The sequence below is a fragment of the Eumetopias jubatus genome, unplaced genomic scaffold (assembly GCF_037043125.1).
Source record: "Eumetopias jubatus isolate StellerSeaLion01/CBP00866 unplaced genomic scaffold, mEumJub1_p1.0 scaffold_9, whole genome shotgun sequence".
In the NCBI taxonomy this organism is placed as follows: domain Eukaryota; kingdom Metazoa; phylum Chordata; class Mammalia; order Carnivora; family Otariidae; genus Eumetopias; species Eumetopias jubatus.
The window spans coordinates 38,451,017-38,463,233 of record NW_028274815.1 but is presented as its reverse complement, the minus strand read 5'-3'; the positions used below and the strand labels follow the sequence as shown (position 1 = coordinate 38,463,233).

The window sequence follows — 12,217 nt, the reverse complement described above, 5'->3', positions numbered from 1 at the left end:
GAATTTGGCTCCTCATGCCCCAGTGTGGGTACAATGCTCTCTGCCTTGGCCCCTCCAGGATTCTTCCTCCCAGTGATTTCTCTGCCCATGGCCACATCCCTTTGCAGCTCCATCCATCAGGCGGTAGAGGCTGTATGCTCCGCCCTTGATTCTGGGCTAGCCTGTGTCTTGCGCTGGTCAATAGAATGTGGCAGACAGGATGTTGTTCTAGCTCCAAGCCTAGGTTCAAGAGATCTTGCGTAATTCCTCCTTAGTTTCTTGGTCCCTACAACTTCCTTATGAACAAGGCCTGACAGGCCTGCTGGAAGATTAAAGACCATGTGGAAAAGAGTCCAGCTGCCAAAGATAAAGCTATTCAAGAGCAGCCTACAGCCAGTCAACCCTCAACAGTCCATAGAATTATGAGCCGAATAATAACTAAACATTCTCCAAAGCAGATGAAAAAGTCAACCCACAGATCCAAGGAAGCTCAACAACCCGCAAGCAGGATAAACACAGAAAATAACAGTTAGGCACATTGTAGTAAAACTGATGGAAACTGGTCATAGAAGAAAACCTTAAAAGAAACCAGACAGGAAAAAAAAAAGTATCAGAGCACAAAAAAAAAAAAAAAGGACTGCACACTTCATGCCTAGCTGACCACCGGACAACATCTTCAAGCACCGAAGGAAAAATATGTTAATTTAGAATTCTATTTCTAGTAAATATATCCTTCAGAAATAAAGGTGAAATAAAGCCATTTAAAGATGAAAAAGAAACAGATAATTTGTCACCATCAGACCTGCACCACAGAAACTCAAAGGAAAGTACTGGCAGAAGATAAATTTCACCAGATGGAGACACAAAAGAAATGAAGAGCACCAGAAATGGTAAATGATAGGTACATATAAAAGACTTGTCTTCTGATTTACAGTTTCCTGAAAGACAATTGACTAAAGCAATGTGAATAAGAATACATTGCGAGTTTTAAAATATATGTAAAAGTAAAATGCACGACAAAAATAGCACAACGATGGGCATGGGGTGATGACAGTACATAGTTATAAGGATCTCACTGTGTAAGTGAAGAGGGAGACTATTAACTTACAGGAGACTGGGATACCTGCCAATGCAAAGAGTAACCCATGGAACAAGGCTTCTCACTGTGGGCACTGTTAACATTGTAGACGTGAAAATTCTTTGTTGTGGGGAGCTCGCCTCTGCATCCAGTGGCGTGACAGGGGATGCAGGTTGGGGAGAAGTATTCACAGTGGTCAGTGGATGGTGAAAATACAAGTTGCGTTATTATTAATTTATAAATTTCTACAGTCAGGTCAACCCTTTGGACCCTGCACCTGGGGGTGGAGGTCTCTAACTACCCCTTCCCTTGTTTAGACTAAGAGGAGCCCCGAGGCTCCCAGCCAACAACCAGCACCAGCTGGCAGACATGGGGTGAGACCAGCTTAGGTCTTTCAGCCCAGCTGACCTTCCAGCAGACTGCAGGTGCATGAGCAAGCCCCGGCAAACCAGCAGAGAAACCACCCAGCCAACCCACAGCATCGTGAGAAATAATGAGTTGTTGCTCTTTTAACCCTTTAAGTTTTGGGGTGCTCTGTTATGCTGTAATAGATAAGAGAACAGCAATACCTGAATCCATCTGAAGTTTCTGTCTAGATCGCTGCTTGGCTCTATCCACCTCCGCATTTTCCTCTATGTAGATCTGGTTTAAATGGGAGACAGTAACTCTCCAACCTGCCCCTGCTGTACCAGGTCAGAAGACATGGACTCTGAGAGTATGGAATCTAAAGTCTGGGTACATCACTCCTCTCATGCTGTAGCCTCCTGCAGGAAGCAGGTGTCTTTGTTCAACAACTGGCATCCACAGCCCAGAAGGGTATTTTTGTCTGAGGACCTGTCACTGGGAGAGGCCAGCGGAAGTGCTGCTGGCAGTAATACACCCCCGCGTCTTCAGCCTCTACTCCATGGATGGTGAGGGAGAAGTCAGAGCCAGAGCCGCTTCCCCGGAACCGGAGTGGGGTTCCGGCCGCCCGGGCAGAAGCCCCAAAGATAAGCAGCCTGGGAGGCTCGTTGGGTTTCTGTTGGTACCAGGCCATGGAGGTACCTACTTCCTCGCTACTTCTACAGGTGATGGAGATGAAGCTGTCCTGAGATGCTGCTAGGGTCTCTGGGGTCTGAGTCAGGACGAGCCGCCCCCTGCAGCCTGCAAGGACACCCCATCCAGGCAACACAGTGTATTACGTCAGTCAAAGGCTTTGAGGAAATATCGTTCCTCGGAAGAACCATGCCATGCTTAAACCTGACAGAAACAAGAAGTCAAGAGCCCCTGGGCCTTCCCACCTTTGCCTGTGTCCAAGAATTCACATAGTTTTCTGTTGATGGGTCCTCGGGCCCAGGGTAAGCTATGAAACGTGACCCAACAGGGCACAGCCCCCCCCCCCCAAGAGGCCGATGGACGCATCCCTCCCTTATAGCCTAAACGGTCCCCGGTGAGCTTCCAAAGACAGGGTGGGCATGCGGTGGGAGCATGGACAGGGTCCTCCATGGTCCTCAGGTGGCCGAGGACAAGTTCAGGGCTGTTTGTGCCTCTGCCTCATTGTCAGCCTTGGGCTCTGTGCCCGGATTTCCTACTAAGCATTAAGTCAAAACCACACCACATATCCCACTCTAATTGCCCAAGCCCCCTTTTGAGCATATGATCTCTGTGTCAAAGGCTAAAGGTCCAGTTCCCGATCAGCAGTGGGAAACATGCTTACCCTGAAAGCCCATCACCAGGAGACAGAGGAGCTGGGCCTGGAGGCTCATCTTGGAGTATCCCCTGAATCTGTTGCTTCTGCACCAAAGGGCAAGAAGGATGGGGCTGGGCAGGTAGATCGTGGTCAAGGCTGTTCTGGAATGAGGGCCCATGCCCAGGGTTAAACAAGCACGGGTCTCCATGGAGTCGATTTGCATGTCTGAAGGCCTGACGGAGTTCTTCTGTCCTGCCTCTCAGGCTGGCAGGCTCCCTCTGCCTGCAGCTGGAGGAGGTAGTAGAGGTGATGGAGGTGCCTCTGGTCCCACGGAAGCTGAGGTTGGATTGAGGGAGACCAGGGAGGCTGGCCTATTCACAGGGCTCCTCTCCAGAGATAGCCAGCTACCTGCAGAGTGATCACTCAGGGATCTATTGTTACAGAAATGGGGTCTTGTTCTGCTTTCTGCTCTAACTAGGTGCCAAGTTAACCATTGATTGAAGCCCAGACCAGACAGATAAAGCAAAATAGTCAAGCTACACTGCTTCATCACAGAGAATATATTTCTGAATATACACAACAACAGAGACTGGTACTTAAAATTAAAGTTAAGTTGGGGTTGAAGAAAATAGTTATTATGAGGAGCCGGATGCCCACAAAGAGAATTCTGGTACACATTGCTGACCCAACAATGCAGCACAATGTCTAGCCCATGTCTCAAGAGAAGGGATGGTGTTTCCTGCCTCTGGAGACCACAGCTGTGGCCTTTACCTTCACTCCTGTGTGTTGGAAGCTGGAGCAGCCCAAGGGTCTCAGGTTGGATCTTCTGCACACTTCTGCAGCCTTCCAAGGCAAGGTTATAACTCGAAGGTCCTGTGGACAGGACCCAGAGAGAACAATGGGGATGAAGTTTTGGGGGACCTCCTGGGATGTTGGGAAGATATTTTCAGTGTCCTCCTAACTGGCTCCATGGAGCATGCTTGTATGGTTCAACCTGGTCCCCTTCTTTTTGTCTGTCTATTTGTCATCAGCCTCCCTAAGGAAAAGCCTGTCAGTTACAGGTCAACAGAACACAGGGAAAAGAGGTAGTAGGCAAGTCCCCAGGGGCAGCACACAGACCTGTGGTCACCTTGACTCTTCTGCTTCTAGAACCTACCAGTGTTCAGAGAACCTGAGTTCTGCGAAAACAAAAGGGTTGAACAATCCCGCTACTGGCATTTAGAATCCCCCAGGAATTTAAGGAGACATTTAGGAATAAGTTATTGTCTCCTCACTGGAAGTAAAGACTTTTATTGGCTCTATAAAAGAATCTTTCATGACCAAGGAAGAATCTACATGTTGAGGAGGGTTGAAATACAAATGAGGAGCCCGATGTGGTTAGAGATGAAGATGAGGCTGTGTGGTCACTGGATGCCCCCCTTCTTTCTAGATGGCAGCCCTGTGTAGGTGCCAAAGACTCAGAATGGAGAGGGACATCAGCAAACTGCCCACAGAGAGAGTATGCACCTTCCTCTCCTGCAGACCTGCTAGTAGGCAGCAGGAGATCAGCTCTAGACTTAGCACTGCTAATCTGGGCTGGTGGGACCAGGGCGTGGGTGTTGTGTTGTGTGTGATAGAACCAAGCTTACTGCTCTAAAAGCACTGGCCCCGGTGGCAAGTGGGACAGCCTCTGAGGGAGACAGGAGTGAAGAGTGAAGGCTGGATTTGCACAAAGTGTCCCTGGCCTGGTGAAAGCTCTTCAGTAATTATCCTCTTCAGGGCACCTGAGTGGCTCAGTCAGTTAAGCATCCAACTCTTGATCTCAGCTCAGGTCTTGATCTCAAGGTCGTTGAGTTCAAGCCCCATGTTGAATTCCATGCTGGGCGTGGAGCCTACTTTACACAATAAAATAAATAAAATAAAATAAAATAATCCTCTTCTTCATGAGAGATACCCTGTCCACTGGAAACAGATTCTCAGCCGTCTAAATTTAGAAACTCCTCAGCATCCAAAGCAGAGTGAGCCTTTCCCCATAGTTGGGCAAAGTCTAAAAAATCAGGCATACAGAAAGTATCTCGGTCTGATCTTTGAAGAACACCATGGTTCTTGGGAGAGAAAGGTAAAGCCTCCCTCACTCCTGGCTCTGCGGGGAGGGGGAGAAAGACCCTGTGATGCCCTAGGGAATGAAGAACTTCAGCAGTGAGTGCTGCCTCACCCTCTGCCTGGAGTAGATAATACTCTCCCCCCACCTTGTCCCCCTGAAAATCCCCTTTCCTCTTTGAAGCCTCTCCTCTCCACACAGTTTCCCTGACTCCCATAGCCAGTGCCCCCTTTCCTCCACACACTCATCTTATCTTCACTATAACCACAGCACATCTCAGTTAAGCCGTAATATGTATGTATTCATGAGTACGTAATTATTTATGTGTCTAGGGGTCCATCTTTCCTAACAGACAGTGGCTTCCTTGAAAGTAGGAACCAAAGATTTCAATATTTATATCTCTAGGGCCAAGGGTCAATAGCCCTGTACTGTGTAAGGAAGTCCCCACCAGCAGGGACAACCCAGAAGCTCCTGTCATTCTCCAATGCCTCTCTTCCCCAGTCATGGAGCAGGAGTGAGGGGAGGGAGACACTCAGGTAGAAGGGGTTCTTCCAACTCTTCCATCCCCTCTTCATGGCGATGTGATCCCAGGGCATCAGCTGATTTGGAGATGATATCTTACCAGGAGCCCTGGGTTCTTGGCTGGGCACTTGAGAGATTGGGTCACAGGAAGCCTCCCTGGTCCACAGTTGGCCAGATTCGTCACTGTAATATGAGAGCAAAATATTTCCCTGAGTCCCTGCAGCCTGTCCTGGAGGGGAGAGATGTATCAGTTTGGTAGGAAAGTGGACCATTCTAATAGCCTTCAGCAGTACTAATAGCCTTCAGCAGTAACCGAGGTCAGGTGAGGGGCAAGTAAGCAAGAACTTGATTTTTGTGTCACAAATCAGAGAGACAGTAGGATATTATATTCCTAATTGAGGGATAGCTCCTATCTCCTGAGCCAGGATATGTCCAGAAAAATGATTCTTACCCCAGACTTTGCAAAATGTTTCAAAGTGTCTCATGAGCTTAAGAAAAATATAACCAAATTATAGTCATTTCCATACTTCGGGTAATTTAGGTATGCCACTCAGCCAATACCAAATACACTGTCCCCAGTAAGTAAAAAGGATTAAAAAGGGAGACAACCAGTTAGAACAGCAAAAATTGAAAAGACAAGAAACAACAAATGTTGGAGAGGTTGTGCAGAAAGGGGAACCCTCTAACACTGTTGGTGGGAATGCAAGCTGGTACAGCCACTTTGGAAAACAGTGTGGAGGTTCATCAAAAAGTTAAAAATAGAGCTACCCTATGACCCAGCAATTGCACTACTGGGTATTTACCCCAAAGATACAGATGTAGTGAAAAGAAGGGCCACATGCACCCCAATGTTCATAGCAGCAATGTCCACAATAGCCAAACTGTGGAAGGAGCTGAGATGCCCTTCAACAGATGGATGGATAAAGAAGATGTGGTCCATATATACAAAGGAATATTACTCAGCCATCAGAAAGGATGAATACCCAACATGTGCATGAATATGGTTGGAACTGGAGGAGATTATGTTAAGTGAAATAAGTCAAACAGAGAAAGACAATTATCATATGGTTTCACTTATTTGTGGAACATAAGGAATAGCAGGGAGGACATTAGGAGAAGGAAGGGGAAATGAAGGAGGTATATCGGAGGGGGAGACGAACCATGAGAGACTATGGACTCCAGGAATCAAACTGAGGGTTTTGGCGGGGAAGGGATGAGTGAGCCCAGTGATGGGTATTAAGGAGGGCACATTCTGCATGGAGCACTGGGTGTTATACGCAAACAATGAATCATGGATCACTACATCAAAAACTAATGATGTACTGTATGGTGAATAACATAACATAAAAAATTATTTAAAAAAATAAAAAGGGAGACAAAAGTGGATCATAGTTGAGACAGTGACCACAAATACCCTCCATGAGAGCTGAGGACCACAGCCCCTACATACAATCAGAGGTCCAAAAGATAATAGCCCATGACTTTCTCTGTAAAGACAGCTTCCCTCCAGATGGTTAAGGGTTATCTCTGGTGATGTCTTTTTTGTTCAAGGTAATGGATAACACAGCAGGTCATTAAAAAAAAATCCTGAGAAAGGTCTTCCTTTGTGTGCCCCTCCAGGCCTAGACATACTTGATGTTGGATAAGAGAAATGCCTTGTGAACATAAGAATGAAAGAGAGAGAGAGAGGTGTGCTCACAGAGAATTGATACTGCAATAGTAGAGCAGGCTACGGTCATGGCCCCTAAAGGTATCAGATCCTAATTCCGCAATCCAAAACATTACCTGATATGAAAAAGGGTCTTTGTGATTAAATCAAGGATCTTGAGATGAGATTATACTGAATTAACCTAAGTGCAATCACAAGTGTCCTTATAAGAGAGAGGCAGAAGGGATTGAACACAGCAGAGGAGAAGGCTAAGTGAAGTTGGTGGTGGGGATTGGAGTAGCAGCAGCCACAAGAACCTACAAGAGGTAAGGCATGGATTCTCCCCTACAGCCTCTGACTTCAGCATGACCCTGCCATAGCCTGATCTTGGCCCAGAATTCTGGCCTGCAGAGCTGTGAAAGAATACTGTTCTGTTAAGCCACTGTTCGGATAACTTGCTACTGTAGCCATAAGTAATAAACACAAATGGGGCTCCAAGAAGCTCCATACTAAAGGCACTGTTGTTTGTAATCTCCTTGACTAACTCTCTAATGCTGTACCTAAATGAATTGGGGAACATTTTTATAGTGGAGAGTGATGTTAGCAAGATGGTGGACTAGGAGGTTCCACCCTTTGTCCTCCTACAGAAACAATGATTTAATGGCTACTCATGTACAAAAATTGCTCTGAGAGAGTTCCACACTGTGATTAAGAAGATGCAGCAACCCAGGGAGTCACAAACACTGAGGATGGCTGCATAGAAAGTGTGGGAAGCATTTTACCTGTGTCACCCCATCCCCCAGACCACCACAGCTTAGCACCAAGAGGAATCCCTTTGAGCATGACTTCTCTCCTTGGAGGAAAAGGAGAGGATGCCAGCAGCCTTCCCCAGAGGTGGGGGGCCATCAGCACCATTGTGGATGTCACAGTCTTCATAGCTGAGGCCCCCCACAACCTTCCTCAGTATGGATTGCGTCTGACGGAACTGCCCAGATCCTGCACCATTGTGCCCCACCCCACCCCAGCCAGAACCTCTGTGCCACACCCTTGGCCCCAGCCCCCCAGGGGTGAAAGGAAACACAGTAACAGAAATGTGAATCATATGACAACATAAATCTCACTGGTAAAGGTCAATATATACCTGTATATAAAATATTTTTAACCCTAATATAAAAATCAACCTTAAAAATGATATTAAAAAAATAAAAGGTTCTATTAGTTTAACCTTAATATTAAAAAAAAGAAGTAAACTCTGAAAAAAAGAACAAAATTTGGGGGTAGTACAAGTGAAGATTTTTATATGTGACTGTAGTTATCATCAAAGTAAAAAAGTTATAACTGCAAGTATTTCATACAAGCCTTGATATAATCACAAAGAAAAAACTTGTCATGGATATACAAAAGATACAGAGAAAAGAATCAAAGGAAATCACTACAAGAAAATCAAATAACAAAAGACAGGAAAGGAACAAATCAACTACAAAAGCAACAGAACAATTAACAAGATGGCAATAGTAAGTCCTATCAGTAATTACTATAAATATAAATGGATTAAACTCCCCCACTCAAAAGGCATAGAGTATCTGAATAGAATTTTTAAAAAAGACTCAGAGATATGCTGTCTATAAAAACTCACTTTACATTAAAGACACACATAGGCTGAAAGCGAAGGGATGGGAAAATGTACTCCATGCAAATGGTAACCAAAAGAAAACAGGTATGGCTATACTTATATCAGACAATATAGATTTTAAGTAAAAAAACTGTCTCTAGAGAAAAAGAAGGTAATTGTAATGATGAAAGGTCAATTCAACAGGAAGAAAACAGTTATGCATTTATATGCACCCAACATCAGAGACATAAACATGAAAAGCAAATATTGACATATCCAAAGGGAAAAACTGACAGCAATACAGTAATAGCAGAAACCTCAACAGCCCACTTTCAATAATAGATAAACACATCCATATAGAAAATGAACAAAGAGTTAAAAGAAGAAAATCAATAAACAGTTGATCTGAACAACACTATAGACCAAATGGACCTGACAGACATATACAGAACTTTCTCTAAGATGCTCAGGCGTCCCGTGTAGGCAGCATATTACAGAGGTGCAGGGGGTGCTGGCCGGGGAGCAGGGGAGTGAGACAGGGAGAAGATGGATGGTAAACTGCCCATCAGCAGGGCAGGCGAGGATGCCTGCATCTCAACCCCACATGGAAACAAGGGGAAAATGTCTCTGGGTGATTCCAGCTGAGAGGTGGGGAGCTGGGGTATTTTATCCACTTCCTCCTGTCAATCACAATTGAGGGCTGTCCTAGGGGGTGCTCATTCCAGGCCACCGGTGGGCCATGTATGCAGGCAGAGCTGCCTTCTCCAGCTGCAGAGAGAGCAGGAAGGCCCAGAGGGTCCTCTGGAAGTCAGCAGAGGTGCACTGAAGTGGAAGGCTGATGATATCCACCGAGAAAAAAAAATGGTCTTTTCAATCAGGAGGAGCTCCACATGCCCTGCATCTCTCTGGAACATGATCCTGGCCGCCTGACGGCAAGCTGTTCCCTAGAAACCCAGCGGGTAGGGGAGGTCTGTGCACAGGCTGCCCACCCTGGTTTGGTGTTGATGCTGAAGGTTTAGTCCATTCCACTTCTCCTGCTGCTGGGGTGGTGGGGGCCAACGTAAGGATGTGAGCTATAAGGGGTTCGAGTCTTTGTCCAAGTTTTATCCAGATCCAAGATATTTCTCCATGCCCATTTGCACTGGCTTGACAGGAAATGGTGACTCTCTCCTGGAGACCCAGACAGGGAGGCTGGCTTCTGGGTCAAGATGATGGCCCCATCACTGCTCAAGAGTAAAAGAGAAAAGTGGCATTTATGGTGCACAGCAGGGGTCATGCACAGGGAAGAAACCACCCTCACTTGGGAGAGAGGATTTACTAACTGGCCTCCCCGCTGACCTGCCCTCCAGAAAGCCAGGCTGCAGTCTCCAGGAACATGCGGTCAGGGAGTGTTCAGAGCCCAGGGAGTGGGTGAGGCTGAGGTTTTATAGAGACTGGGGGTGGGGTCGTGGGGGGGCCTGTGAAGGAGATGAGATAGGGGAGGGGGGAGAATGCAAAAAACGGGCTCCAGGGAAATAATGTAGGTAGTCCTATGGGGCTGTAGGTTTTCTGACTGGAGATGGGGGCAGAAATCCTGGTTAGGAAATCAGAAATATTGGGGCGCCTGGGTGGCTCAGTCGTTAAACCTCTGCCTTGGACTCAGGTCATGATCCCGGGGTCCTGGGATCGAGCCCCACATCGGGCTCCCTGCTCGGCGGGAAGCCTGCTTTTCCCTCTCCCACTCCCCCTGCTTGTGTTCCCTCTCTCGCTGTCTCTCCCTCTGTCAAATAAATAAATAAAATCTTAAAAAAAAAAAAGAAATCAGAAATATTAAGAAGGGAACTCTTTCATCCAGGGAAAAAGACCCCGCCTGGAGTCAAACAAGAAGCAGCTCTCCGCGATGTTTCTGCGAGCTGTGCCTCGACCCACACCAGACGCTGGACTTCACAGCTGCCGAGGAGAACGTCTGTCAGTGAGTAGGAGGCCTCAAGTTTACAGGCTGTCAGTACAATTAGGAGAAGCTTCTTTCCTACCTTCAGTGGCCATCTGCCCTCTAACGGGGACTCGGGTGTCTCACCGGCAGGCCCCATCCCACACATCCCAGGGCCCATCTTACTTCCACTGAGGGACCTGACAGCCCTTGATTTGGGGAGCCTTATGTGCATCATGGAAGGTGGGTCCCCACCTACATGCCAGGCAGGGGTGGCCCTGATAAACTCGGGCATCCTGATGACGACCCAACTCAGGGACCTGTGGCTCTTTGATAAGAGGTCCCCACCCTCAGGCTCCAAGGCTGTGGCCCTAGGTGTGAGAGTCAAGTTCTTGCTTCCCACGTGCAAAGCCTCTCAGGACCCCCTCTGGCCTCCTCCATGCTGGTGGTCCAGAATCACCATCCTGCTTTGCAAAGCAGCAATCCAGCACTAACTGCCTGGAAGGATTTCTTCATAAATCTTCAAAATGCACCCTCTGATGGGAAGCCGGCTGGATGAGTCAGCACCTCCCCTTCAAAAACACCTGACAAAGGAAGGAAATCTGCAAACACACACCGGGGTTGAGGAGACCCATGGCATCCCCACTCTCTATGTTGTAACTGACTTTTCTTGACCACAATTCTATTTTAAGGACGCTTGGGTGAGTGAAATCGAGGACATGAAGTTGCTTTAGTGCTTAGGATAGGAAAAGAAAAGTGTAGACAGGAAGAGAGTAGAATTCGTGAACTCTTCTCAGTGTTTGGGTTTCTCTAGCCCTGGGCACTGCCTGACTAAGACGCCAGGGAGGGCATCACTATTTATGGCTTCCTGTCTTTATGCTTCTGACTCCCTCAAACACGCACACAAAAGTAGGATGTCTGCCCCCTACTGAATGGCAGGTTGAGGCCTCGCCAGGCCCTTCCCCTTACCTGTCTTTTCTGCATAAGTTAGAATAATTGTAAAAGCAAATGAAAGAAACATTAGCAGTAAGTCAAGCAATAACAAGAAGTCTGAAGTTTGGAGTTATTAGAACTGACGTGCTGAACCAAGCCGAGAGCCCAGCGGCTGGGGTGACAGCGAGGGACCAGGACCTCAGGGCTGGGCCTGGCCTCCGTGGGGTCCACTGTTCTCAGAGCAGCTCTCCCTGGTGTTCAGTGGCTCTGACCCCTCTGGAGCCCTAAGAGGGTGGCCAGCAAATGTCCCCACCCTCCAGTCTTCACTCAGCCAGATTCTGTTCTGGTTAGAAAAGGAACGTATGTTAAATAAACAAACAATTGTACCATTTACATGTTATATGCAAACACTATGTATAAACTTCATATCTTAAATGTTTTATATAAATCATATTTATATATGATATTTATCCATAATATAAATAAAATAACGTGTATATTTATATATAAATAGATATGACTTCAACTGTTGATATAATGTATGATTTTAAACTTGGATGTGAGCATGAACATTTAAAATCAGCCATGAGTTCTCAGCCCCATGGCCCCTTCCCCACTACAGAGCGGGAGGGCTGTGAAGCCCAGGACCCCACCCTCATGACCTGCTGGGCTCAGCACGGACCTGCCTATTGCTGAGGACTCTGAGTGACCTGGGGTGGGGGTTCTGGGGACCCCATGAAGCAGCAGGTGCTAGGGGAGATATGCAGTGGGTCTGGGCCTCCTTGAG

The 12,217-nt window shown here is 47.0% G+C and overlaps 1 pseudogene across 1 annotated transcript; it reads right to left on the bottom strand.

Annotated features, from left to right (window-relative positions):
• Positions 1 to 1,844: 1,844 nt before the first annotated feature.
• LOC114223444 (immunoglobulin kappa variable 3-15 pseudogene) lies at positions 1,845 to 2,968 on the bottom strand (annotated as a pseudogene). Its single transcript, XR_015768974.1, has 2 exons — positions 2,754 to 2,968; positions 1,845 to 2,200 (listed from the first exon to the last, which is right to left on the bottom strand). The product of XR_015768974.1 is annotated as an immunoglobulin kappa variable 3-15 pseudogene (transcript).
• Positions 2,969 to 12,217: the final 9,249 nt, after the last annotated feature.